At 38.2% G+C, this 25,237-nt stretch overlaps 1 protein-coding gene across 11 annotated transcripts in view; it reads left to right on the top strand.

The window, feature by feature from the left end:
• LOC311434116 (uncharacterized protein) overlaps positions 1-25,237 on the top strand; it is a 354,696-nt gene that overhangs the window by 233,275 nt on the left and 96,184 nt on the right. Inside the window, exons 3-4 of one of the 11 annotated variants that reach the window (XR_014691273.1) lie at positions 6,461-6,547; positions 7,983-8,504. The exons of the other annotated variants lie outside the window; for them this stretch is intronic. The gene's annotated coding sequence lies outside the window, so the exon portion shown is untranslated. Of the gene's footprint in view, positions 1-6,460; positions 6,548-7,982; positions 8,505-25,237 lie in introns of those variants that run through there. 11 annotated transcript variants of the gene reach the window in all.

The raw sequence follows: 25,237 nt of genomic DNA, 5'->3' as shown, positions 1-25,237 counted from the left end.
AGACGATTGAAAAACCCAACAATTTTAAAATTATTCTGAAAGGGATGTCTGCCAGAACTAGTGTGAAAATCTCAAGAATGGTGGAGACAAAACTGCTCTCTCTACTGTTTCTCTCAGGTTTATTTTGTAATGTTAGATGAAACATTGAAACATAGATGCAGCAAAGCCATTTTTCTGTTTTTAAAACTTTTCAAGGAATTCTTTATTAGCCTTGTAACTGCATGGTATTCACTTCCCCTTCTCTTCTTTCCTCCTCTTGCCTCATAACATTGATGTATCTTCCCTCTTAAGTCACTCTCCCACAGGCAGAAAGTTTGGAAATGAAAAATGCGCCTGTTAGAAAGTTTTCTGTGGGGGAAAAAAAAAAAAAAAGATGAATATAAGGATTTTCAGTTAGAAGAACAGAAACAAGTAGTTTCACAGAATCCCATCACTCCAGATGGTATGACAGTGAAGTACAGGGAGACCCAAGGTGAGCTGGAGTCTGCCTAGATCCCTGTAGGACCGCAAGGGGAGTCCGGAAGAGAGACTGGGGAGGGGAAGCATGTGAGGAACTTTGAACCTCAGCTCCCATGAGCCTGCATGGAAAGCACTGGGGACCCAGCACTAGACATACCTTTATGGCACTTCTTTTCTTCCAGGTGACACAGTTCATAAAGTTTTATTCTCACAGAGGCATTGTTATTTTGGCTTTCTATCTGATTCAGGATAAGAACAAATGATGAAATGGATTTTCTGAAGGCAGAAGCTCTACTTTTATGTAATCTCCAGTTCAGATGCTCCTAAATGGCACAGTTGCACATTTATTTTCAGAGGTTTCCTGTTTCATTTGGCACAGAAGAGCAGCAGTGAATGAAACAAGATAGTCTTATGAATGCCTGTCATGCGTTGAAAAATGGAATGGAGAACGATTTGCAGAAATCAACATTATTTATGATCACCTGTAGAAACCCATATTATGTGTTTCTAATGAATCTGATCTATTTTTCTCTCTGATCATTTCTTTACTAGAAGAGCTGACAGTTTAAAACACTTTTAAATTAAAACAAATCAAGAAATATATAGAATAAATAGAATGTCTTGCCTACAAATGCTGATCCTGCTCCTTTTACTAAAGCAAAAGACCTTCATAATTCATTCATGCCTATGCAGCCATGACTTACGGAGTTTTTACACTCATGAGAGAAGAAAGGTAATATTCACCCTTCATGGGTGAAATATTCTATATGGACTTGGGATTTATTCTCTATTGGTCTCTCTCTTGACATGCTCATCTTAATGGCCTGACCAAAAGTTTTGTTCAAGGATTGGATTTATTGACAAACATAAGAGTAGGTAATCTCCAAACTGCTGACAAAATTTGACCAGTTTCTCTCATTATTTAGTATTATCCTGACTTTACAACTTTATTCCAATTTTCTTCATGCTTGAGTTGGATGTGACATACCAAGAGATTATGTATGGGAGATAGCTGAGGATACTGTGCATAACTGTTCTGAACAGAGCTGTTATTGTGTTTAGTGTTTACAAGTAGACATGAAATGCAGCAGATCTCTAGGCTGCCTGAAGAAGAGCATCTCATTAATATTTAGGGATAGCAAGACGGAGCTTGTAAAGCCAGATTCCACCTAGCTGAACTTCCTGCACTGTGTGATTTACCTAAAGAATTTTGGAATGGATTTTGAATGGCCTGTTTGAGAATAGTAATTGCACCAGAAACAAAACCTAGTGAAAAAGACAGAAGCGTCATCCAGGATTCATCAAAAGTGCCAGAAAAGTACCTTTAGATGTAGTGCACTACCTTGCAGGTGGAGGCACATGTATGTATTGTTTGGATGAGCACACATTGGAACAGGGTACTGGTATCATGTGTGGTACTGGTCCTAGAATGTGGCCCAAATCTGCTGCTCTAATCCTGCCGTCATGGCTGTATGTACTGTGAAACTATATCCATGCCCTAAATTAAGCATGCATATGAATATTTTTAAAAGTTGGGTCTAAGGGCCAAATACACAGAATTGCATAGGGACATAAAGATGCAAATACTTGTAAAAGCTCTGTAAGTTTCACCAGGTTCTCAAAAATTCTGAAACCTCTATCCTGAACTAGATGATATTGTGCAAAATATGTTGGCTCTTTTTTGCAGTTCTAAATAGGAAGTAAAATCTCAACTCTCCTGACAATCTGAGTCTGTGTGAGAGCGCTGGGATTTTTGTGAAATCTGATCATGAGGTCAGAATATTGATTCTCTCTGTGTATTACTGAAAGTAGTAGGTAGGCTTTTATACAATTAAGGGATCCAGGCAAGTTCTTTATGCCCCAGTTTACAGTTATGTATCCTAATAATGTATCAGTAATATTTTTCAGACAGGTATTCTGAGGTTGACTAAATGGTTGTATCACATTCAGAGTAGTTCAGATGAAGTTTCATACATGTGCGAATCATGGGACAACTATGTTATAAATCTTTTATAAAATGTTTCAGTCTGAAACAGTTATTAGCATTTGCCATAATTCTAATATTGTAGAGCTGAAGCTTTTTATCACTTTGGAGAAATCATTTTATCTGTTTTACTTCTGTTTTTCACTTTACTGCTGGCAAAATTGTATTGTGTAACACCTCATTAGATAATTACTTGATTACAATTTAATTTCTTCTTCAGAATCTTCCAGAGGTAATGCACTTGCAGTCTAAAACTTTATGCGGATGGTATTATTAAGTTATTGTATTTTAAACAGATTGCATGGATACGATTATTTCATTAAATTGCACAGTTGTTCTTGTGTGTATGTGTGCTGGCAAGGAAATAATCAGATAATGGATACTAAGGCCACAATCTGAATTGCACACTATTCCTCAGCTAATCTAACCTGTAATTTTAACGCAACATTTTCCCTTTCACTAACACACACTGCAGTTATATTAAAATTATACTTAAATTGCACAAAGTCAGAAAATTCTGAAATGAGGCATTGGGAAAAAATAACAGTTCTTTCCAAACGTATAATTAAAGTAATTTTTTTTTAACATTGGAAGACTGCTACAAAAAAGGGGGAACTGAGGAGTGAATTGAGATCTTGCTTTTTACTTGTACATCAGCAGAAAGACTTACTAATTTCTTCATAGTGACACCTGTTTGTCCCATTATCTAGTAGAGTGCAACAGATGTTGAAAAGACAATTCTGGAGAGCCTGGAGTTACACTGGTGAGAATGATGGACTCATTCTGTCTTTAGGGGCTCTATAACCAGGAAAGGCTGGCTGTGTGAATCCTTGACCTTTTTATAGGGTTTTTATAGTTGATTTTGATTCATGTTTTAGGGCAGTCTTATGTATGAAGGACTTTGTCTTCACGCAAAAACTTATTGTTTATTGGAGAAAATGGACTCTAGTTATGATTTAATAAGTATGCATGGCAGTGAGGTAAGGATGTGTCTTGGGAAGAGCATTCGGTCTGCCAGGCTTTATCTTTCTCCCCCTAATACGTCAGCTTACCATGCACCACAGGTGAATCTCATGAAGACTGCTCTCAGTGTTCCCAGGACAGCAGTTGATTCAGACTAGAGTAGGAGGAATAAATCAAGAAGGGAAGACTAGAGAGATGAAGATAGAAGATGATGGGAGTCAAAAATGAATCCTGAAAGAGGAAAAGCCAACATTGGGATCCCTTTTCTCTGCCTTCTTCCAACCCCCTGCTCCCCTGGTACAGTTTGTAAATGTTTTTAAAACTCACTTAGAAAAGACTTTGTAAAAGTATGACATGGAGAAAGCATTAAAGTACAAGGCAGTCATTGACAGCTATTGTTGGCCTTCATCTAGAAAGCCACATGAGAAGACAGAAAAGGGAGAAAAATGAAAAGTATTTATACAGCAAGAATAGGCTTGTCTGCTGAAGGTAAAACTCGTCAGTTTTCTTCCTTTCCTGATTATCAAAAAATATATATATTTTTCAAGGAGTCCAGCAGGGAAAACTGAAGTTATTATCAGTTTGGTTTTTTTTTTTTTCAATTAAGTGGTTTTGTTAAGTAAAGGTATTTTGCCTCAGGAGAGCCAAGAATTAAGCAAAGGTGGAAACTGAGCAACGCTGCTGCCATCCAGATGAAGGTCAAAGCAAAGTGGTGGGGTGGAAGGAGGAGTAGGAAGGCAGAACGGTGAGCCAGGACTGCCACTTTGGAGCCTTCTTTCTCTTATCGTACCTCTTCATGTATCAATATGCTCTAAATAAGTTGAGTATGTTGTACTCCAGACTATCAGCTGACAATAGCCAAATAGTTTATTTCTTAAAAACAGAAGCAAGAGCAGGCTATGAAAATAATTGCATCTGACTCTTCTTTCAGCCACTCTGATTATTTTTTTTTCCTTTACAATGTACGGCAATTGAACTCAGTTATCGCTGAAGGCAGGGAATGGAGAAAACCAGCTGGTGACAGCTGGTTACACTTTAGTTCACATAAAGAGCTCTTAATCCTTGCAACAGCCCTGAGAAGTATGCATTAAAGAAATGGACTGTATTATATGCAGGACCTGGACTAGTAGCTAAGACCATAGCTAAGATTGCTCAGCACTTCCTTTTATTATAATAATAGCTTTTAGTTCCCTAATTGTGTGTAACTTTGTTCAAATGTAATCTTGTTGACTGACACTTGTCATGTTAAACATATACTTCAGCCAGAGTTATTGCCTGGAAATTTTCAGCAACAGTGGTTTTGCCACTTCCAAGAATAACATTAGGGGGGGATATTTGTTTAGTGCCATTTTAAATCTTATGACAGTCTCTTCTCAAAATGAGCGTACACAAATAAAAGAATCCAACTGAAGCTGCCCTTGTAACCCTTATTTTGGCTTTTTCTGGCTGTTGAGCACATGACTTTCAACCTTGATGTTGTTGCTAGTGCTTCATGTTGGCAATACTATGTAATTTCACAGGGAGTTCCCGCAAAGGCATAGATTTGATCTCAATGTACAGAACATGAATTGCAGAGAAATAAAACTATCCAGTGCTTTTAAGGGAATCTTGGTTTTATTTCTGCTGTTTCCCTGCTTTGCTTTGGATGAGCATGAACTTCTCTCTTAATACATCTATCTTTGCATTAAGATCTGTTTCTTTCTACTACAGTCCAGTGCCTATGCAACTGTTCTCCTAGTGTCTATCCTAGCACATGGATATTAAACCTTTAGGAAAAGACCAAATAAAAGAATTGCAGCTACTTTTTTATGTATAAAAATATGAGGTTATCTCAGGAAAGTGTTTTTCTCTCATCACTCATACCTCTCTCTTCCATGAGCTTACTAATATTTTGTTCATTTTTAAGACTGAATGTTTCCCTTGACATCTGTACTTGACAGCGCAAGTGATGTGGAATCTAAACAGGATTTTCCCCTGTGTTTTGTGCCAGGAAGTGCACTGGCAAATGTTTCCAGAGAAATCTGGAAAGCAAATGAAAAATCAGATTAAACTACCAAACTGTCATTGCACATGGAAGTTTCGATCAGTCCAAGAATCTGTCTCTGCTCTGACTTCAGACCAGAATATGCTTTCTGTAATGACAGGACAGAAAATGTTTATTTGCTAGCAGAGCAGATAAATCAGTGCCTAATTGCTACATCTCCTGGCTACCAGTAATGAAATAAATTTTAAAAATATTGGGCATATGGTATTGACAAACTATGTATCTAAATATAATCACTCAAGAGTCATCTTAATTAAAGCTGTACAGTCTTTGGCTGATAAGGTTCTTGCTAAGCTTGTTTTGAAAGATTAGAAAATATTTGTTATTTTCCCTCCTGGACAGAAGGAGACAGGCCTGTGGCTGAACACCTAGGAGCATATGAACATGGAAGGCATATCCCTCAGATCTTGCTAATTCTCTGCCATTAACTTTGACCCCCCTAATTTCGTGTATTTTTCCTTTATAAAGGGATGAGGTATATTTCTGAAAAAGCCATAGTTTGTGATCTCTATTAGAAATATTGGGAAAAATAAAATTGAAATTTGCTTAATTTTGCTTAAAGTCTCTTGCTGTATTTTTGCCCACTAATGTACTGAGGAATGCAAAATACAAATGAAAGTCTTAGAAAGATTTAAATCCTTGTCAAAATGAAATTCAAGCAACAATTTTTCTCTTGGCTTTTAAACTCAGGTCTTCAAAACTCATGAACAGTGAGCAATGAGTCTTCATGTGAGTTCTGTTGAAAGTAGATTAACCAACAGTTTCTCTAAAGAGTTCCTCACAATAAGTCTCAAAAAGAAAGAGGTAACCAAACCTCTTTCTAGAGTTTATATGATCATATTTTAAAGAAAACACTAGATCTATAGGAATCAAGGGTCTTAAGCTTGGGATTTCATCAGTAATATTTATTCCCCTCTTAAGATTTTTATTTTGTTTCCAGGAAGGGAACAATAGTGTGTTTTGTGGAGAAAAAATGCAAAAACATGTAGTTTCATATTTTCTATCTGCAGGAGCTATAGCAATAAGACAGTAAAGGAACTAAAGAAGAAAACACAAGTCTAGAGGCAAAAGGACATAAAAGCAGAACAGAAAAAGAGGTAGTAAAATGAAGGGGGGTTAGTTCTGGATTTAAGCATTTCTTTCTTACTGTCCATCTTGCTAAATGTGTAGTTACCAGCCTTACAGACTGAAAGGTGTTAATCAAAAGGAAGGGGTGGTTAGCAGCAGTTCAGCAGTTGTGTGTAAATAGATTTTAAGATATTAAATTGCAATTAAAGGCTTCTAACAAATACATTTCAGAGCAATGAACTCAGCCCCAAAGGTCTGGAAGGAAAAATAGTAAAGCTGCATTCAGCCACAAACCACTAACTATAAACAAAAGATTGGCAGCTTGTCCACTTCCTAAAACACCTTATTAACAGAGTCCTTTAACTCTTTCCTTATGAAGAGCTACAACAAAATAGCAAAATCTATCCCAGCTTCTGAAACCAGCAAATCTGGAGAATGTCTTGGCTTAAAGGGAAAATACCTAGCAATCTAAAAATGCATTATTCTCTTAAACTTTGTTGTTAACTTATATCTGTTAGTTTAAGCTAGTTTTAATCCTGTATTAAGGACCTCATTACCTGGAGAGATTTGAATAGGCAATGGGGTCTGAAAAAAATAAATATATATATATATATATATATACACGTATATATATATATACGTGTATATATATATATATATATTTATATATAGAGAGGGATATATATATAGAGGGATATATATAGAGAGGGATATATATATAGAGGGATATATATATATATATATACACGTATATATATATATATACGTGTATATATATATATATATATCCCTCTATTATTCACATGGCCTTGAAAATTGGAGACCTCTGTTACTCCACCGAGTAAGAGGAGGGGAAGAAGGAACTTTAATGTGCTCATACTGTCTGCTGCACACCTTGCAGAGGTACTATTATCTCCTAGGTAGAAAAACCCTATTAAAAGGTGATGATTTGACATGAAGGGCAGCCTTGTCCTTTAGGATATGGATTAAGATCATCAATTTATTTCTGTGCTGGGCATTCAACAAATCTCAAAATTACAATGTAATATTAAAGTCCTATCTAAACTTTTCTGCAACTATCTGGTCACTTTTCTAGTCTCTGCAGAATACACCTCATTTAAATTTCAGCCATTTTCTTCTTATTGCAGCCTTTCATTAGCTTATTCTTTATCTGCCCTGAAGTGTGTGATGATAATAATGTTGCTTATATAGTTCCTTTCATTTTCAAAGCATTTTACAAACATTAACTAATTAATGGAGAAGGCAGAGAATCAAATAATGATTTTTTCAATCTATTGGTGCACTGATATAGATAGATAATATGATTTGTTCACTGCCTGCATAGTTCAGAGGTGGATTCTAATTCAAAGTGCTAGCCAATTTGTCTGTCAGTGATGATGACAGGGGGGGGGGAAAGAGCAGTTTATGTTTCACCTACATGAAGCATCTTTTTTTTTTTTTCAGTTGAATTCATGCTTCAATCCCTCATTTCAAATTAGTTCCATCGAATGGAACGCCAGGAGCACAATATACTGATTTTCGCAGAAACGAAGGAAGTAGGATCCGTGCAATTATTTCCAAATCATCAAAATCTATGGATTTGACATTTCAATTGAAGAAATAATTTCATACAATTTTGGAAGCTACTTTTGTACAATTTCATGCTCTACAAAAAATCCATTTGGATACGGAACTGTGACGCTTTGTGCAAGCATCTCACATATTGGTTAATAATAACAGTGGTGACTTTTTCCCCTCCATCTTTGCTTTCATTGACCACCTACCACCATTTTCTGCTGAGGAGCAAGAGAAATTGCCAAGTTGTAACCAAAGTTAAAGAAGCATGGTCAAAACAAACCAAACAAAACCCCAAATCTGTTCATGCTGTCATATGGCACCAAGAAAGTGGTGTCTAAACTTCCCTCTCAAAATATTTGTTCTCTCATTTTTTCTGTATCAGGAGGAAGAATGAAAGGCAATTACCAAGCTGTGTTTCATGTGGTGTGCATACTTAGATGTATTCAGGAAAAACGAAAAGGCTTGAGAGACCAGCATGGGAACGTTCAACTTTTTCTCTTCCAGAGTTATGTCATGTCTATGCTGGTTAACCCAGGCTGAAATCATCCAAGGGTTAGTTAGTGGTGAAACCTTGTTCTCAGTCCAGAGGTAACTTTGGGGGGAATATTTTTTCACCCTTTCCCAATGTGTTTGCAGAACGGTCAAAGTTTTAATAGATGATGGGAGGAAAAAAAATAAATAAAAGATTAATCATTCTGGTGGAGTAAAAATAATAGGGGGAAGACACTTCTTATTGAGTCTTAAACAAAACCAAACAAATGAAAAGCCACATTTTGGTTGAATTAATGTGTGGACTCCTGTTAGTCATGATTGCCAGCAACTGTTGTCAGAGTGTCTGAATTCAAAGACATCAGGGAATTTAGCACAAATTATTATTTATTCAAATACTCCTGCTGGAAGAATGCTTTTCAGAGAGTGGCATGTGATATGAGCAACACAATCTGCTGTCTGGGGCAGTAAATGGATTGCAGCCACACTGCCTGTTCTGCCTAGCACAGAGCACTGGAAAGTGAAGGCCAGGATTTGTGGGATCACAGCTGCAGCTAAGGAGAGGAGGGGGTTTCTCCAAGAAGTAGCAGTTGCTGGTCTCTTAATCTATCATCTACTTCCTTTTCTATCCCAACAAGTATGTCTTTTCAGGACCTCGATCCTCGCTTTCTGTCCCAGCTCTGTCCCTTCTCCCCTTGGTCCCGTTTTGGTGAAAGGAGCAGAATAGTTCTGGCCCTCATCCACAGGGTTGCAAAACCCCATCTTGCCAAGGAAATCACAAGCTTCAGTCAGCCCTGGATATTTGTTGGTTACTCTCTGTCATTCTATTTTTAAAAGGATTCAGTCTTCCAGCCAAGGGCCAGGAGCCGTACCATGGGTTTGGGTGGCCAAATGCACAACAACAAGCAGTCAGAGACACAAGATTATATCAGAAATACTTGTCAGTATCTTCCAAGGCAAGGTTCTTACTAACAATTCATTTGCATAAAAAGGAAGCTGATTTATAATTACTATTCTTTGCAGTATGTGATCGAGTCTCTTTGAGCTCTCTCTATAGGTGCAGCCTCTTTGGAATGGTATTAAACTCTTTGAAGAACAGGCCTGGTTTTGTCTCTATCATATATCGAAAAGAGTAGGTTTCATTCTTCATGGCAGTGCATCCACCATATTATCAGGAGACTCTAACTGGAGGCTGAAACTATTTTCAGAAATAAATCTTTCTACTGCATCAGAATTACTGTAGTGATGAAGAAAAGTTTGAAACAATGTGAGGCTTGAGTCAAAGGGATTATTTTCAAAATGTACCTAGACAGGGAAGGAGGAGAGGAAGGAGGCTTCTGTATTTAATTTAAATCTTGATTCATTTGCAAATTGCTTGGCAAACAAGTTTATGCATATTAATTACATTCCTAATGAGAAATACTTGCAGATGCACCTGTTTTCATGGCAAAGTATAGACTGGGCTTGTGAAGTTAATATACTTCATTTAGTAACTGTTGGCTTGACTATCTTTTTAGGATATGTGGTGCTGGATGAACAAATGCGATCACAATTTTTTCACTGATGTCAGGCTGTACAAGTCACAGAGCAGATGGGGTTCATTGCTGGTGGGGACCCCAAGATTAAAGCAGCCTATGTGGGTGTGGGTGGCAGCAGGGACATCTTCTAGTCACACAGAAGAGTCGTCTTCTCCCAGAGCAAAGGGCTATCCGTGTGAAAAATACAGGTATGCAGAGACTTGCCATGGATTCTCACTCAGGTGAACTTGTTGTACCGCAGGCTTTTCCCACAAGAGCAGAGGCTTTTCAAAAATGTCAGCACTGATTCAGTGAGTAACTGGCTTGTTCTTTTATTGCAAAATGGCCTCCACGATGCTACAGGTAGGAGTTGGCAGTTGGAACAGTATTGGTCAAAAACTGAGGATACGCAAAATCTAGATGATAGGAAGTACATTGTGCACCTAGAGTTTGTTCCTAGAGGTATCTCTGGGTATCTCTGAACGATACATTTGATTTTTACTGGTATGGTTAAAAAAAAAAAAAAAAAAAAAAAAAAAAAAGGAAGTAAAATCATTAAATTAACACTCGTTGTTTATTTCTGCTTCATTATTTAAAGTGTTTATTCAGTACCACAGTTCAGTTTTCACTGAGCTTGTAGTGCATCTTGTATAAAATTGCAAGAACTATAATATAATATTACCAAATCTAATGCTAAATGGTGCTTGTTAATGGTTGAAATTATAGTTTAGATCCTGAGAGTACAAAAGCATAGTAAGATCCTTCACACTTTGCTATGTGTTTCGGAATTCATATTAATGCTGATGAAATTTATGCTTGGGGATCTGGGAGAAAATACGCGCCATGAAAACCTGAGTGTTTCCTAGCTGTGCTTCACTGCAATGCACAGTGCTGAAACAATCCTCGCCTGTTGCAAGCCTCACTCAAGGCACAGTAATTATAGTAATTAATGGCATTGTAAAGCACTACTTATTTTTAGTAGGTGTAATTGCCAAGGATGCTTCTTTTTAAAATGCTTTGAACTGCAGTCTCCATCAGCAAGCACAGAGACTGTCAGATATTTTTTTCTAATTGAGAAAAACAAATCAGTCATCAAAGTCAAAATTCTTAGGAATAGTGGAGCATAGTTCATACTGAGAAGGGACTGACTCCCTTTGGAGTGACATTGATTGATTTTTTTTTATGGGTCTGCTTACGGAGTAAGATAGTGTTTTAACACCTGAACAAGGGTGTGATAAGTGATTGTGACAAGCGATGGAGGAAGTGTGTCCTGTAGCTGCCTTCAGCTCAGTTCTTACATACAGGGGTATTCTGAGCTTTCTGCAGATCAGTCCCCCCCAGATAAGCATCCAGTTTTATTTGTGGAAGGCTTGTTTGCTTTTTCCAGGAATGCACTGCAGGAAACTCTTACCATTCTGCTTGTTGTAAAACTGAATAAATACAAGAAGAACAAAGGAAATATCTAGGCACAAGAATGGCTTTTGGTTGAACAACTGGATTTCACCTCTGTAAAATCAAACAGAAATGTAGTGATTTCCTGTAACATTTAAATGATTAAGTAATGCACAGAGAAAAAAGCAAAACCAACTAAGTGAAAAAAGTAGGAAATGATTTACAGCAGATATCCCAAAACACAGGAGGCTTATGACAAGAGAAACTGAGAGAACAAATCCAAAAAGCACAAAAAAAAAAACCTCACACCTTTTGTATGCTGTCACAAGACATGTGATTTTGAAAGATAGAACATAAGGTCAAGATGCAACAAAACATGATTTAGTAAAAATGTACAGATGTTAACTAAAGGAAGCCGCTATTAAAAAGGAATTAAAATGAAAACACTTGAATCCTCATGACGCACACTTCTTGGGTCTGAATCCATCACAGCACTATCTCCTGCCACAGACCTGGTGGGGGACAAGGTCAATAGTGTTTCAATGCATAAAGCGCACAAATCCAGGGTCCAAGGCACCCAAACGCAGCCAGTGTATTTCTTGATATTTGAAGTCTGTCATCTACGGTGGAGTGCCTACAGTATCAATGTGCATTTTTACAGATACTGAAGGCTAAGCCCTCAGCATCTGGTCAAATCACCAGAACGTTACTGACTTACAAGAAGCTAGCCCTGTCCCCAAGTAGCTGAAGATTCAGCTTTAAATAAGGGAACTGAGCTACTAAATGAATATACATGACGTAAAAGGATTAACACCATGCTGTTTTTATAGCAGATTAATTTATTTGACTTCAGGCAAATTACTCCTGGTTTTTGATGCTGTGAATATAACTAGTTAAAAGAGGAAGTTCTGTGTGGTAGGAAAGAGACCAGGCTGCAGAGCACAGCTGGTGATACACGCTGGTTTAAACTGGGAAAGTTTAAGAAGAGTGCAGAGAAGTCTTTGAGACAGAAACCACAGAAGATGCAGTGAATAGGCAGCAAGAATATGGGTGGCTTTGACTAGATATACTTCCTCTCCTGTTCATTTCTTTTTTTAAATGGTTAAATGCAAAGAATGGTCAAATTGTCTAAAGAGGGTGGATTGGGCTGTACCATAGAGCAGATGAGAAATTTAGCTGCTTGTGCTACCAGAAAAGCCAGTCTTCACTAGGTGCAGTTCTGCATGGCAGCAGCGATTTGCTACCTGGTGCTCCACGTAGGACAGCTGTCAGGTGAGCAGGGCTGACTGCTGCAAATGAAGTCATTAGATTTCTTCAATCCTGTTACCTCTGACACTTTTCTCTATATGTTTTACCAAAAATTCATTGACACAGTGGCATATATATTCAGATGTGCTGCAGAGAACCGTAAGTCAGTGGAGGATACAGCTTTAGTTTTGTTGTGCATGCAATCTGAAGGTACTTGCTTTCATCATTTTTTGTTTCTTTGGGGCACTGGGTTATTTGTTGTTTTGTTGTTGTTCCTCAGAGGGAAATAAAATATCTCAACTAATGTGGGAATTAATATGTGGAAAGAGTTAGTCTTGAAGCACCCATGGAGGTTTACAGACTTAGGATCCCTTTTGCTGTTCTGTTCTACCTCTGATTTAATATCCACATCTCACTGGAAACCCAAACACAAATAATGAGGAGGCAAATGGCAAATGCACTGTGTCAATATTACCACTTTCTCATGATTTCTCAAGCAGGACTTTCCATGGCTGTGTTTGCAGTTCAAATAAAATCGTAGGAAATAATGCAAGTATAGTAAGGTGCTAAGCAATGGTCAAAAAATAACAGCTCAGTAAGTGTGCATTTTAATGATGTGTTAATTGAGAGTCCAGTGAACGTAAGAAGAGCTCAGAGAAGGTGCTTGTTGGATTTGTTGGAAACCAGAACCACCTAAGTGCTGGACTCTACTCCAGAATAAGTATGAGTTCAATTCTAGTTTTCCCTACTTCGGGCTTTGTTACAGTTATATTGGTTGGAACATTTGTAATTGATTTACTCAGAGCTATCACTCCAAGTTCAAAAAAACAGATGGGTATTATTTAATTGCTGAAGCAGAACTGCTCACGTGTTTACATAGAGAAAATGAAGGAAGAAAAATATTCATTCTGTGTTCCCTTCTTTAATCCACCAGTTAGACGGAAAATGTGTCTAGTGCTGTGTTCCCAAATCACATCACAAAACACTGAAGTCATTTTACAGCCTTTCCTTTTCCTCCTGAAAGAGTGTGGCACTATCCTTCCACATTTCAAGCATTTCAACCAAGGAGAAAGTCATATGAAAGGCTCTCAAAAGTGCTACTTTATCTCCATATTCACTATTCAGGCTTGAAAGGAAACTCTTCTTTGGCTGCCTCCCAGAATAAAATGTTTAAAAGCATGCCTTTGATTTCCTACTTTAAATAGAAAACAAAAGCACTGTTTTTAGAAAGTTAAGTCACTTTTTACTCTGATACTTCATTAAACTCACTAGAGACTTGTGTCCATCTCAATTTTCAAAGCAACACAAGAGGTTTTAGTTTTGTAATTCCTCTTTGACTGAATCCCTTATTCCCTGCTTTGAAAATGTAAAGCTGAAATGTCATTCCTATGATAGCTGGGAATACTCTTGGTTTTTGTGATTTTTTTTTCTTACAAAAGTAGTGCGTATGTAGCTAATGGTAGTATCTTTGGAGATCCCTTAATCTGGATCTGTAATTTGAAGTGAAGCATTGATTTTTTTATCTTTTTTTTTGGCTGGGTGTAGTTGTTTTAACCAAAGTGTAACTCTCTTCCACACCCACTCATTTAGTGATTAAACTGTCCTCTAGACTGTGCAGCAGTCTTGAGGGCTGCATGAATGGGGACTTGCCTTATAATCAGATGAAAAAGTCTGGTTGAGCTGGAAGGCACCCAAGACCCACAGTATCAATGGTCCAGGCTGCCACTCGATGTGGTTTTGGCTCCCTGACACCACTTTACTCAAAACAGTGCACCTGAATTTCCCTCTGCCCCAGTCAGAATTGCTCAGCTGTCATCCTGCCCAGAGGCAGCACTGCCAGATAGCACAGTGTAGATTGGTGAACTGGCATTTTGATAACGCTGTGGGTGGGTTTTTTTTAATTCAATCTGCATGAAATCAATTGTGTTACAGAGAAATGCAATATGGCTCAATAGACAATACAGTAAATGTCTATGGAAGCTAACAGAGTAGAAAAAAAATATCTTATTCATGACGTTTTTTGACCAGTCCATGGAATTATCTTGCAAAAATAATATTCCCTGTTAAATTTTATTAGATACTTTGAGGAAACTAATTTGTAGTTGCTATTTTTTACAAAAACCTATAGCTTTTTTTAATAACAACAAATGTCAGAATCAACAGACAAAAGAATATAGGTAGATATACCAGGAGGAAAAAGTGAAGCAAAATGAAGAATATTGAATGTCTTTTTCTCTCCTACTTTATAGCTACAGGTAAGTCATCTAGACCTTATCCTGCAGTCTACCTCTGATCAGAGGTGCACCCAAATACATCCTGGTGTTAAGACTCAGTGTGGAAGCGAACTGTTGATTACTCCAGAGTCAATGGCTTATATTGTTTAAACAACTTTCTTTTTATGCACATTTTGTAGTCATAAATTTCATTATAGAAAGTTAGAGAACCTCTAGTTCACAACAACAATATGTGTTGTGAATATTAGACTGTTGGCTTTCATTTTGTTTAAAATCCATTACCATTTTCTAGGTTACAACACGTAAAAACCTGTCACACCAGGATCTACTCAGATGAAGAAAGGGTTGACTACTAATGGATTTTACCCTTCAAAAATTAAAAAAATAAAATAAAATCAAATAAAATCCATGAAACATGATAAAATAATAATTACATGGAAGTGGTGCACAAATGATAATATCTGTTGAATACCTCCTTTAATGGGGAATCTACTACTATGGTAACAGACAAAAAAAAAAAAAAAAAAAAAAAAACTAATATATTCTGACTAATCAGAATTGATGTTAATTAAAGAAGAGTTCAAGATAATGACTTCTCATTACTACTTGATAGCTAGAAATAGATTGTTCTACCTCTAGGTAAAATAAGCAATTAGATAACTTCTGTTTTTAAGGACTTCTTTTTTTAAGAAGTCTTATCTCATTCTCTGTTCTTTTTCTGTTGTCAAAATATTAATATGCACATGTCTGATTTTTATCACTACTCATCTCTATACATTTTTGTGGTTCTCAGACTACATTATTCTTTGACTTCAATGTGATTTTTTTTTCTATTGCTGTAAAGAAAGCACAGCTTGGATTATACACTGGAAGTCTTCTATAAAGCATTGGATTATACATGCAAAAGTGCAGCAGATGTGCAATACAGGCAGAGCTGAATCCCTCATATAAGTCACAGAGTTTTCTCAAAAAACTCAAATCTCAAACAAGCAGGATGAACTTTGAGAAAAACTGAGTATAATTTTCAGTAGACACAGAGTTTCTTGGTGGAAGAATACTTGTAATTAAGCTATGATGTTTTCTAGGACACTATCCATTACCACACAGAATACAGTGGCTTTGTTTCAGACTTCCTTTGAAACCTGAAATTTATCCAAACCCAGAAATTTCAAGTGATACTTGTGGTGCACAAATTCATATGAAATAAAGCAAAAGGTTATCTACTGTGGTGCATGAGAAAACTAAAACAAAGAGCATCACATAATCAGAACGAGATGGCATAAGCAAAATGGAGAGAAAAAGACTAATGAGTTTACCTTTTTCTGACTGTTTAGTTTATGTCCATTCCTTATAGTATGCCTTGTGCTGTTTTATTTTGCCTGGCTGTAAGTTCCCTAGAAAACTCAAAATGAGCAGGACCTCATGATGTCTATGTAATCTATTATAAATAGTTGGAGATAAATTGGATTAGAACCATTAATTTATCTAAGAATGAAATAAAGCAAAGCATAAAACAAACAAACAAACAAACAAACAAAAAAACTAATGTAAATACAGTTAGTAATAATTGTAGAATTGTAACATTATTTAGATTGATTCCAAAGGAGGACCACAAACATGATCTAGGGGGTGGAACACTTCTCCTACAAAGACAGCCTGGGGGAGTTGGGGTTGTTCAGCCAGGAGAAGAGAAGGCTCCAGAGAGACCCTATAGTGTCCTTCCAGTACCTAAGGGGGGCTGCAGGAAAGCTGGGGAGGGACTCTTTGTCAGGGAGTGGAGTGACAGAACAAGGAGGAATGGCTTTAAACTAAAACGGGAGATTTAGATCAGAAGAAATTCTTCACTGAATCTGAATTCTTCACAGGCTGCCCAGAGAAGCTGTGGGTGCCCCATCCCTGGAGGTGTTCAAGGCCAGGCTGGATGGGGCTTTGGGCAACTTGGGCTGGTGGGAGATGTCCCTGCCCATGGCAGGGAGTTGGAACTGGGTGGGCTTTAAGGTCCCTTCCAAAACCCAAATATTTTGGGGATTCTATAATATAAAAATCGACAGAACCCTTTCAAACTAACCTCTGTGTTGCTTTTTAATAAGGATATATATGTAGCCCATTCTAAATTGGGTGATGTGATAGAGAGCTCTTTTTGTTATGCAATTTTAACTCATTTGAAGAAAGTAGAAACTCATGGGAGATATTTGATGGCAAATAGGGACTCCCAAAGCACTTGAGAAGCTTGAAAATAATTAAATTATCCTTTATATCACACTCATATTCCTCCTGAGCTCCTAGGAACTATGCAGTTATCATCTATGTTCATCACAGAATATTTAAGGCCTCTGGCTAGGAAATCCCTGGTTTACTTGAGATTTCTGTTTTATCACAAAACTTATTGCTATAGACTGAAGAGATAACGAATGTGTTTTCAGCATTCACTGATATTTAGTACCAAGGAATGTTTACTATCTTTGATGAGAAGGGGGGCAAATATAAATGTTACACTACAGTCGTTATCTCACTGGGCGAGAGGTAACTAGTGCCATAGTCTGTACTGAGATCTTTAGAACAAACAAAAAGTAGTCAGCTTTAATGAAGAAGCTGAAGCAAGAGAAGGATACTTAACAATGGCTGTATTAAGGTGCTATTGGAAATCTCATTAGTGACGAGCACAGTCAGAAAATAAAATGGAAATAACAGTCCACTAATAACTTCCTTAAGTTGCTTACATAAAAGAGAAAATTGTCTTCAATGTATCTCTTCAGGAAAGAACAAAACATTCGATATATCCCAGTTGCAACACAGTCTGTCTAGTTCATAATCCGCTTTTCCTATTCCAGATCTGTTTGGGTTTCTTTTTCAGCAGAAAAGAGCAATAAGCACCCTGCTGCTTCTGTGTTACCAGTTCTCACAAGACACAATGATAATAAGGACACTGCCTCATGAGTGCCATAGTGAGGAACTGTGACCACTTCATATGAAGTATGCTGAGTTAGAAGTGATTCAACCCAGGGGCTGGTGGCAATTCCAGCAATGTTGTACCAGTGAGAAGATGAGGGTAACTTGACTGAGTTATGATCTCCAAGCCCTTGCCTTCAATCAGTTTTGCTGCATGGGATTTTTCTTGGATAAATGTCCTGAGTGATAGCTTCAGCCCCAGACCAGTCATGCCATTCTGTCCATCAAAAGGTTTTTAGATTATTTTTCCAGATCTTAAGAGCTTAACAATTTCATTTTTTTTTTTCTTTTGAGCACCTTTCCCTTTCTTTTCCTTGTCATTTTCAGATACAAGGAGTGATTCACCTGCCCACTTCCATGTGAGTTTCCCACCTCAGATGAACGAAACTGAAATGGAACCACCTGTTTTGAAACAGTTTTTTGATGAATATGTATGGGTTTGGTCTTTTTCTTCAACATCCTCTTGTCTCAAATGCAGTTACTTAAAAGCAAGCACGTTCTTCACATTTTCATAAACAAATATCACCATTTCCCTTTCCATATTATTGATTCCAAGCACTTTCATACATCTGTAGATGTTGTTGAAAGCACTGAAGTCAATAGCAAGCTTAGGCAGTAGAGTGGTCCACACGTGAACAGCACTATAAAGGATTGCAAATGAAATCTGATGCTGGTCTTACAGACCAAGAAATAGAACACAGATACAGCCCTTGTCTATTTATCTTTCCATGTGGCAAGAAGACTTGGTAGATCTGAAAGCAGTTAATGAAAGCAGTATAAAACTATATCTACTGTAGCCTGTGGTCAGCCAAATATGCAGTAATATGCTTGTTAAACCAGTGTGCTATAACAATAACTATTTGGAATTGGCCAAGAAGCACAGTAGTTTGGAAGGACTTGACGGTCATATGAAGAAAAGAAACAAGACCAAAATGTTTCATTACAGGGAAAACATAATAGTGGAAGGAAAAGCAGCTGGGCTTCAGCTGTGATTTTCAGCTATGATTGTTTTATGTAGCAATTAGAATAGGAGTCAGGAAATATCTCTGTAATCACTGACATGATTTCAGGCAAAGCACTTACCATCTGGAGTTTTGGTTTTCCTACCTGTAAAATTTGAGGGAAAAAAAAAAAAAAGGAAATTTGTAAAGGAAAGGTGATATAAAACTTCTAGGTTATGCTGTTCGGAAGGGCTCTACCTATAGGCCATATGTGATTCTTCACTCATTTGCCCATCTGCTCTTGAGATTAAAGATGAAACTAAAACCAGCAGCTCAGATTTTAGTCTCTTTAAATAGTAAGGGTCAGGAAGCTTCATATTTGAACATGCAACTGCATTTAGAACTGGATGAAATGTAAAGGAAAAACAAATCCTTTGAATTAACAAGAAATAGAGACCTCATACAGCTGTGATTTTGGCCTGTTCTTTAAGTTAGGTGGGGGGTGCACAGAGTGCTGTCTGCTCTCCTAGGAAGTAGCTGTCAAATTGAGTAGAAGATATTCGACAACAGAGTATGGTGGAAAGACCTGCCAAACTCCTATTTTTTCTGTTCATTTTTAACCATCTTCAACAACTTTTGGTTTGTAGACAAGCAAGGAAGACACTGAGATGTTCACACTCACATTCCTGTGTAAAACCCTTGCAGTGTTGAGCATGGGTAGTGTTGCAAAGCTCCTCCCTTGTCCTCTCCTGCTGTGCTTTCCGACTCTCAAAGCCCAGGGGCAGGGGCTGCCCCATTGCTGCTATTATGCCACCCAGTAAGGTAAAGGTCCACTGCCGTGCTGAAAAGAGGAGGGAGGTTGAGATACAGGAGCTGGCAGCTGTCTGTATCAGGGTCCTGTGCTATACCTTGCTCTAGTCCCATGCCAGCTGCACTGTACAGCAGATGGCTTCCTGTGGCTGCCTGTTGCTAGAAGCGCTTATCAAATCTTTCTTCCAAACCCTCGTCACCCAGGGAAAACATGTGAGATGTAGCAGGGATGTGCTGCTGAGTCCCAGTGACGTGCTGCAGCACGGGGAGTTAGCTGCCCTTAGTTCAGTAAGCCGTAAAGAAAAGAGTTATTCTGGCTGGTGCCAGCCTGCGGTCGGTGTGGAGAAATCCCTGTGGGAAATTTCTAATGGGTGGAGAGGAGAAAATTGAGGATGATCTTATAGTTTTGCTGCTGATGTTGAAGTTATGAAAAAAAAAATGAGTCTTGGTCTCTGGGTGTCCTTTGGGAATTGAGCAGTCCGTTTATCCAGCTGAAGTAAACTGTTGCAGCTCTGCTGATCTCAGTAAAATCAATGGAGATGTGACAATTTGCCTCAGCTGATGGAATGGCCTGGGACACTGCTTTCAGTGGCGAGCGGGAACTCTGTCTGCTGACAAAGAGCTGTCAGTGTGCTGTAGCGTCTGGGAGATTTGTTGCATAATGTCACTTAAAGAGATGGTAAGGGGAAAAGGAGTCCCTGAAAAGTAGTGGCTGTGGGCAGAAGGCCAGAAGCAGTCATTTCACTGCCATATCCATTAAAAGAAAAGGGGAAAAAAACATCTGTGGCAGCTAAATTGGTATAATAAAGCCAGCAGATGAAAGCAAAAAGATCAGAAGGAAAGAAACACAAAACATAGAAAAATGAAACTGGAGAAGTTGAAACATGCTTTTTATTTCCGGAAGTTTGCAATAGAATAGAAGGTAGAGGAAAACATTTTATATTAAAAAAATATGAAGAGTTGAGACCATTTCCTCACAGTGCAGGGAAATCACTCACAGAAAGAAGCCAGAGCTGTAGCAAAGTGTATTCCTCTGGACTGCCAACCGTGAGGGGAAGGCTGGTCACAGGTGGGACCGGGGCATGGTTGGTGCTGGAGAATCTTTGGCGATGTGCCACAATTTGTGGCAGTTCTGGTACTATTGCCTTTAGGGTGACACTTTTTTTTTTTTTTTTTTTTTTTAAAAAAAAAAAGAGCTTCCACTACTTTTAACAAATGACTTGATGGCACATTTCACAGACATGTTGAGCCTCATGTCCTAGCAAAACTCCAGTTTAGGTAATTGCATCTGCATAAACTTAGCCAGAGATATTCTGTAGCATGGGTCAAATCCTGCACACAAGCTGCTGACCTCAGCTTTAAAAACAGACCCTGAAGTACGTGTATTCTTAAATGGTTATTTTGCTTTTTAACCCAAGGGTGCTAAAATCAGGGTGACTGCGCTGCTGCCTGCTTATGGTGTGCTGGTCAGTGGAAGTTTGCAAAGTGATTTTACATCCTTCAGGGTAAACAGAGTCACATAAATGTAGTAGGCTCCTTCGCAGTGAGCAGAGCTTGGTGTATACATTAGAAAAGTAAAGAAAAGAGAAGTAGAAAAGGTTAAAGCTACAGATGAGAGAGAGACTGAATGAAAGAAAAATGGCAAGGAAGAAAAAAATTGCACACATTCTGTGTCACATCCACTTGTACTTGCACTTGATTCACTTAAGTGTGGCCTACCTGACTATATCTAGTTCCAGAGAATGGAATCAGACACTCAGAGTAGTCCCATCTCTCTCCATGGCAGCTTTAGCCGCTAACTTATTCTTAAAATAATAAAAATAATCAGGACAGCTTGTATTTGTTCCCTTTTATCACTGTTCTATAAAATGCAAATGACGGCCTTTTTCTTGTTTTCCATGACCATAGTTAGTCATTTTCAGAGCATCCCTAACCTCATCAGGTGGGTAAAAATCTCCTTTGTGGATTCTGATGTGCAGCATTGACCAGAAGCAGCTTCTGAGTTAGTTAGCATCACCAGGACTGGAAATGTTTTGGAGATGTGTGGACGGCACTCTTCAGATGCCCTAAATATTGTCAGGCATGACTGTATGCACCTGGGAACTTCAGGCATCTACACCCTTCATAAGGTTTAGAATCCAGAATATTTTTGATCCCAGTCTAATCTGTCAGCAGTTCATAAATAGCAGAGGTATAGAAAGGATCCTAATGTAGTAGGTTGGCCAGTGCTTAATTAAGATCGAGCCTTTGATAACAACACAAAGTCATAGACCCAAATGTATTCTGCTGATTTCTAGATAATTTAAGAGTGCAGTCTCTCTATTCAGTAGAAAATGGTTGGTAGGCAGTCTCAAAGATAATTCACGCTTTAAGAGGCTCTGGAGGTGCCTGTGGCCATGGACAGGAGAGCCAACAGCAAGGGTTGTGTTAAGGCAGTGGGCCTCCAGCACAGAGTAAGCCGCAGAATGTCACCAAGCATAATTGTTTGTGTGCTGAGCCTGCTGGTTGAACTGGAGCATCGCTCTTAAAAAGATCGGCTGGAAAAAAGTGCCTGTTTAAAGCCAGGATGTTCCTTTTTATTATTATGGTTCCAGCATATTTCCTAAAATTGTTGGAATGCCAGATGCCACTTCGGTGAACTCCAGATGGCGGAACTTTAATCAGTAGTGAGATGTGATTTACTAGAAATGCTCCTTTACAGCAAAAGTAGGTTTCAGGCTTCTTCTTCTCCTTAGTTTCTGTTTTGTTTTGTTTTTGTGTTTGGGTGTTGGGTTTTTTTAAGCATTTTGGTTTGCTTTTCAGACTGTGCATTTAAAGTTTCTTTGCTCTACAGATTTCTGTAAGATTTAAGTATCATTATGGTAAAAAAAGTACCTCAGAACTAAATATTGTTTGCCATGCGGGGTGATGAAAAGTAAAATTCTTCATTGTAAGGGTTACCCAAGAACCTAGAACATCAACCTATCCCATTTTTTCAAGATGAGAGCCTACTTTTGTTTAGTGCTCACAGCAAGCCTTAAAATACTTTCCTCCACTTCCCAACCTCAGGGTATTGTTTCGTATGGTAACAGCATGCCTAGATGTAAATATTTGCATAAGGACTAGGTTCTCTGGTCTGCTTTGTTTTGTGCTGCCTGTAGCTTCCCAGCTGGGGTTCCTGCACTGATGAGGGAGCATAAAATCAAATATAGCTCTCTTCATCTTTCCCCTTTCCAACCCACTCAGAGCAGCACAGCAGCGGCCAGCAGCCAAGGCATGATACACTGCTATCCCCATCCGTCCGGTATTCTCTGTGATCACATCTATCATCTTTATTCGAGGAGACAGCTGCTGGAGGTAACCCAAAAGATTTGACCACATCTTTGTATTGTGGAAGCATTTCATATTCTTTTTTTCAGCTAGAAGTGCAACCTGATAATAATAGGTCTTATTTCCTCTACAGGCCTAAGGAATAACATGACACTGCAGTGTCATATAAAAAGATAGAGTGGAAGGGTGAAAAGAGCTGATGTGATTCCCTGATTATTTCTCTTTAAAGCCTATTTGTTTAACCACCTTTGCTCTTTCTTCTTCTTTTTCTTTTTCTTCCTTTTTTTTTTTTTTTTTTTAACATGTATCCCTGTGTGAGCACAGTTCAGAAGGCAGCGGTGAGAATTTTAACTAACATAACCTGTTTGTGAAAACAATTAGAAAAAAAAAATGAGGTGCAGTGGGGGAGTCATTTACACAAGAGAAATCATAATCTGTAGCTCAGAATAGTGCAGATAAGCAAAACCAAAGCCACTCTTACAGTTTTCATAATTTTAAGTGCCTTGGGGTTACTCCAACCATGAATTCCTGCGCTTATACTCTTGGTTTCATAGGCTGTATCACATCTGCTTTATAGAGCTAATTTTAATGCGATTCAATCAGCTTTCATGTCCATTAAACAGTGGACACATGGGCTGATGCATAGCCCAGATGCCTGAATACCTGTCTCATTTCTCAGGTGGGTCTAGAGCTCTGTGATGCCATAGTTGCCCTGGGCATCAGAAATAGCAGCTGTAATGCCAGCTGCAGAGCACTTCATTCCCAGAAGCACCTGGGTAGCTGCTACCTGACATAGATTTATGGAGGGACCAGGAGGGCATTACTTCAGAGGCCTGCTATCCTGCTAAGCTCATTCCCCCTCCAGGTACAAAGGAGCTGTGTCCACATCTGATGGCATATCTCTAAAAACAACAGCTAGGTTAGAAATATAGTTGAGATCAACTCCACCAAAGGGTTAAAAACAACTGATCTTCCCATTACTTCCTCTCTTCATTTCTCTTGGATAAGCAATAGATCCAAAGAGAGAAATTCAACAAATTGATTTGGTCTTACCCAATTTTTGTTTTCACTCATCCTCAGTTATAGGGGTCAATGAGCAGAACATATGTTAAAAGTATAAACAGCAGAAGAGCACAGGATAGTCAGGTCAGACGATCACTATTTTGGCTGAACTTCTCCCTGAGCCTCTGCCTCTCTACCAGCAAAATCGTATGTCATCTTTCATTCTCAAGTACCTCACTGAGTGCCTTGTATAACCTGACCTGCCTCTCTAAGAATGACTTCATGCTGTGCTGAAACACAGCTCCTCTAGGACCTCAAAGCAATGCCTGTTAAGGGGCGTAATGTAACATGAATGAAGAGGGAATTAATATTGGGTTGCCCGATGTGTTTCAGGAGGCATCTGAGTCAAGATTATGGGCTGGAATCTCCATTCAAGCCAAAAGGTTGATAGGACAATTACAGACGAGAGGGATTCATGAGATAGATCACTTTTACATCTCATCTGAAGTCTCTCCTCAGTCCCATCCTTTTTGCAGGATATAATTACATCACTAGTAATAACTGCTTATCACATAATTCTGCCAGGATCTGCAACTTTTCCAGTTTTCCTTTAAAGTTACTGATTCTGACAGTAGTCCTACACAAGTTACTCTTTGCACATAGATAAAATCTCAGCTTTCAGTAATAACACAGTAAAAGTGCACTTTCTTTGTGCAGAATATCTGCTGCTGCTACACCAGTAACCAGGCATTTATCATATAATCAGCTTTTTGCTGAACTATATGCCATATGTGATCAAACGAATGATGAATAAATTCAGAATGCAATTTTAGCTAGTCTATTTTTTGTTCATATTTTCTTCTTAGTAGAGTTGAGTCTTTTTGACCTTGTGAAAAATGGCTGCACTTGAACTAAAAATGTGTTTTATTTCTAGATAATGGACTGTGCCAACTTCCTTTTTTTTTTTTTTTTTTTTTTTGTGAATTCAATAGAAACTGTTTGGTATAACAGGACATCTTCTAAATCCTTATTTACTTTTTGTTCCTTTCAGCCCAAACTCTTGAACATAGCTAAAACTCCAATCTTTACTCATATGTCCTAGCTCCAGCAATTCTTTTTTTTTGATTTTTATTGTTTTCTGTGTGGCAAGAACTCTTGCTATCAAGCATTACATTTAGTTTTCCACTCATGTAGCTATGAGCTAAGAAATTACACCAATTTCTTGAGGCCTTCCGAGCTAAGTGAATTTG

The sequence above is a fragment of the Aythya ferina genome, assembly GCF_964211825.1.
Source record: "Aythya ferina genome assembly, chromosome: 1".
Classification (NCBI taxonomy): domain Eukaryota; kingdom Metazoa; phylum Chordata; class Aves; order Anseriformes; family Anatidae; genus Aythya; species Aythya ferina.
This window is presented reverse-complemented; position numbering and strand designations above follow the sequence as displayed.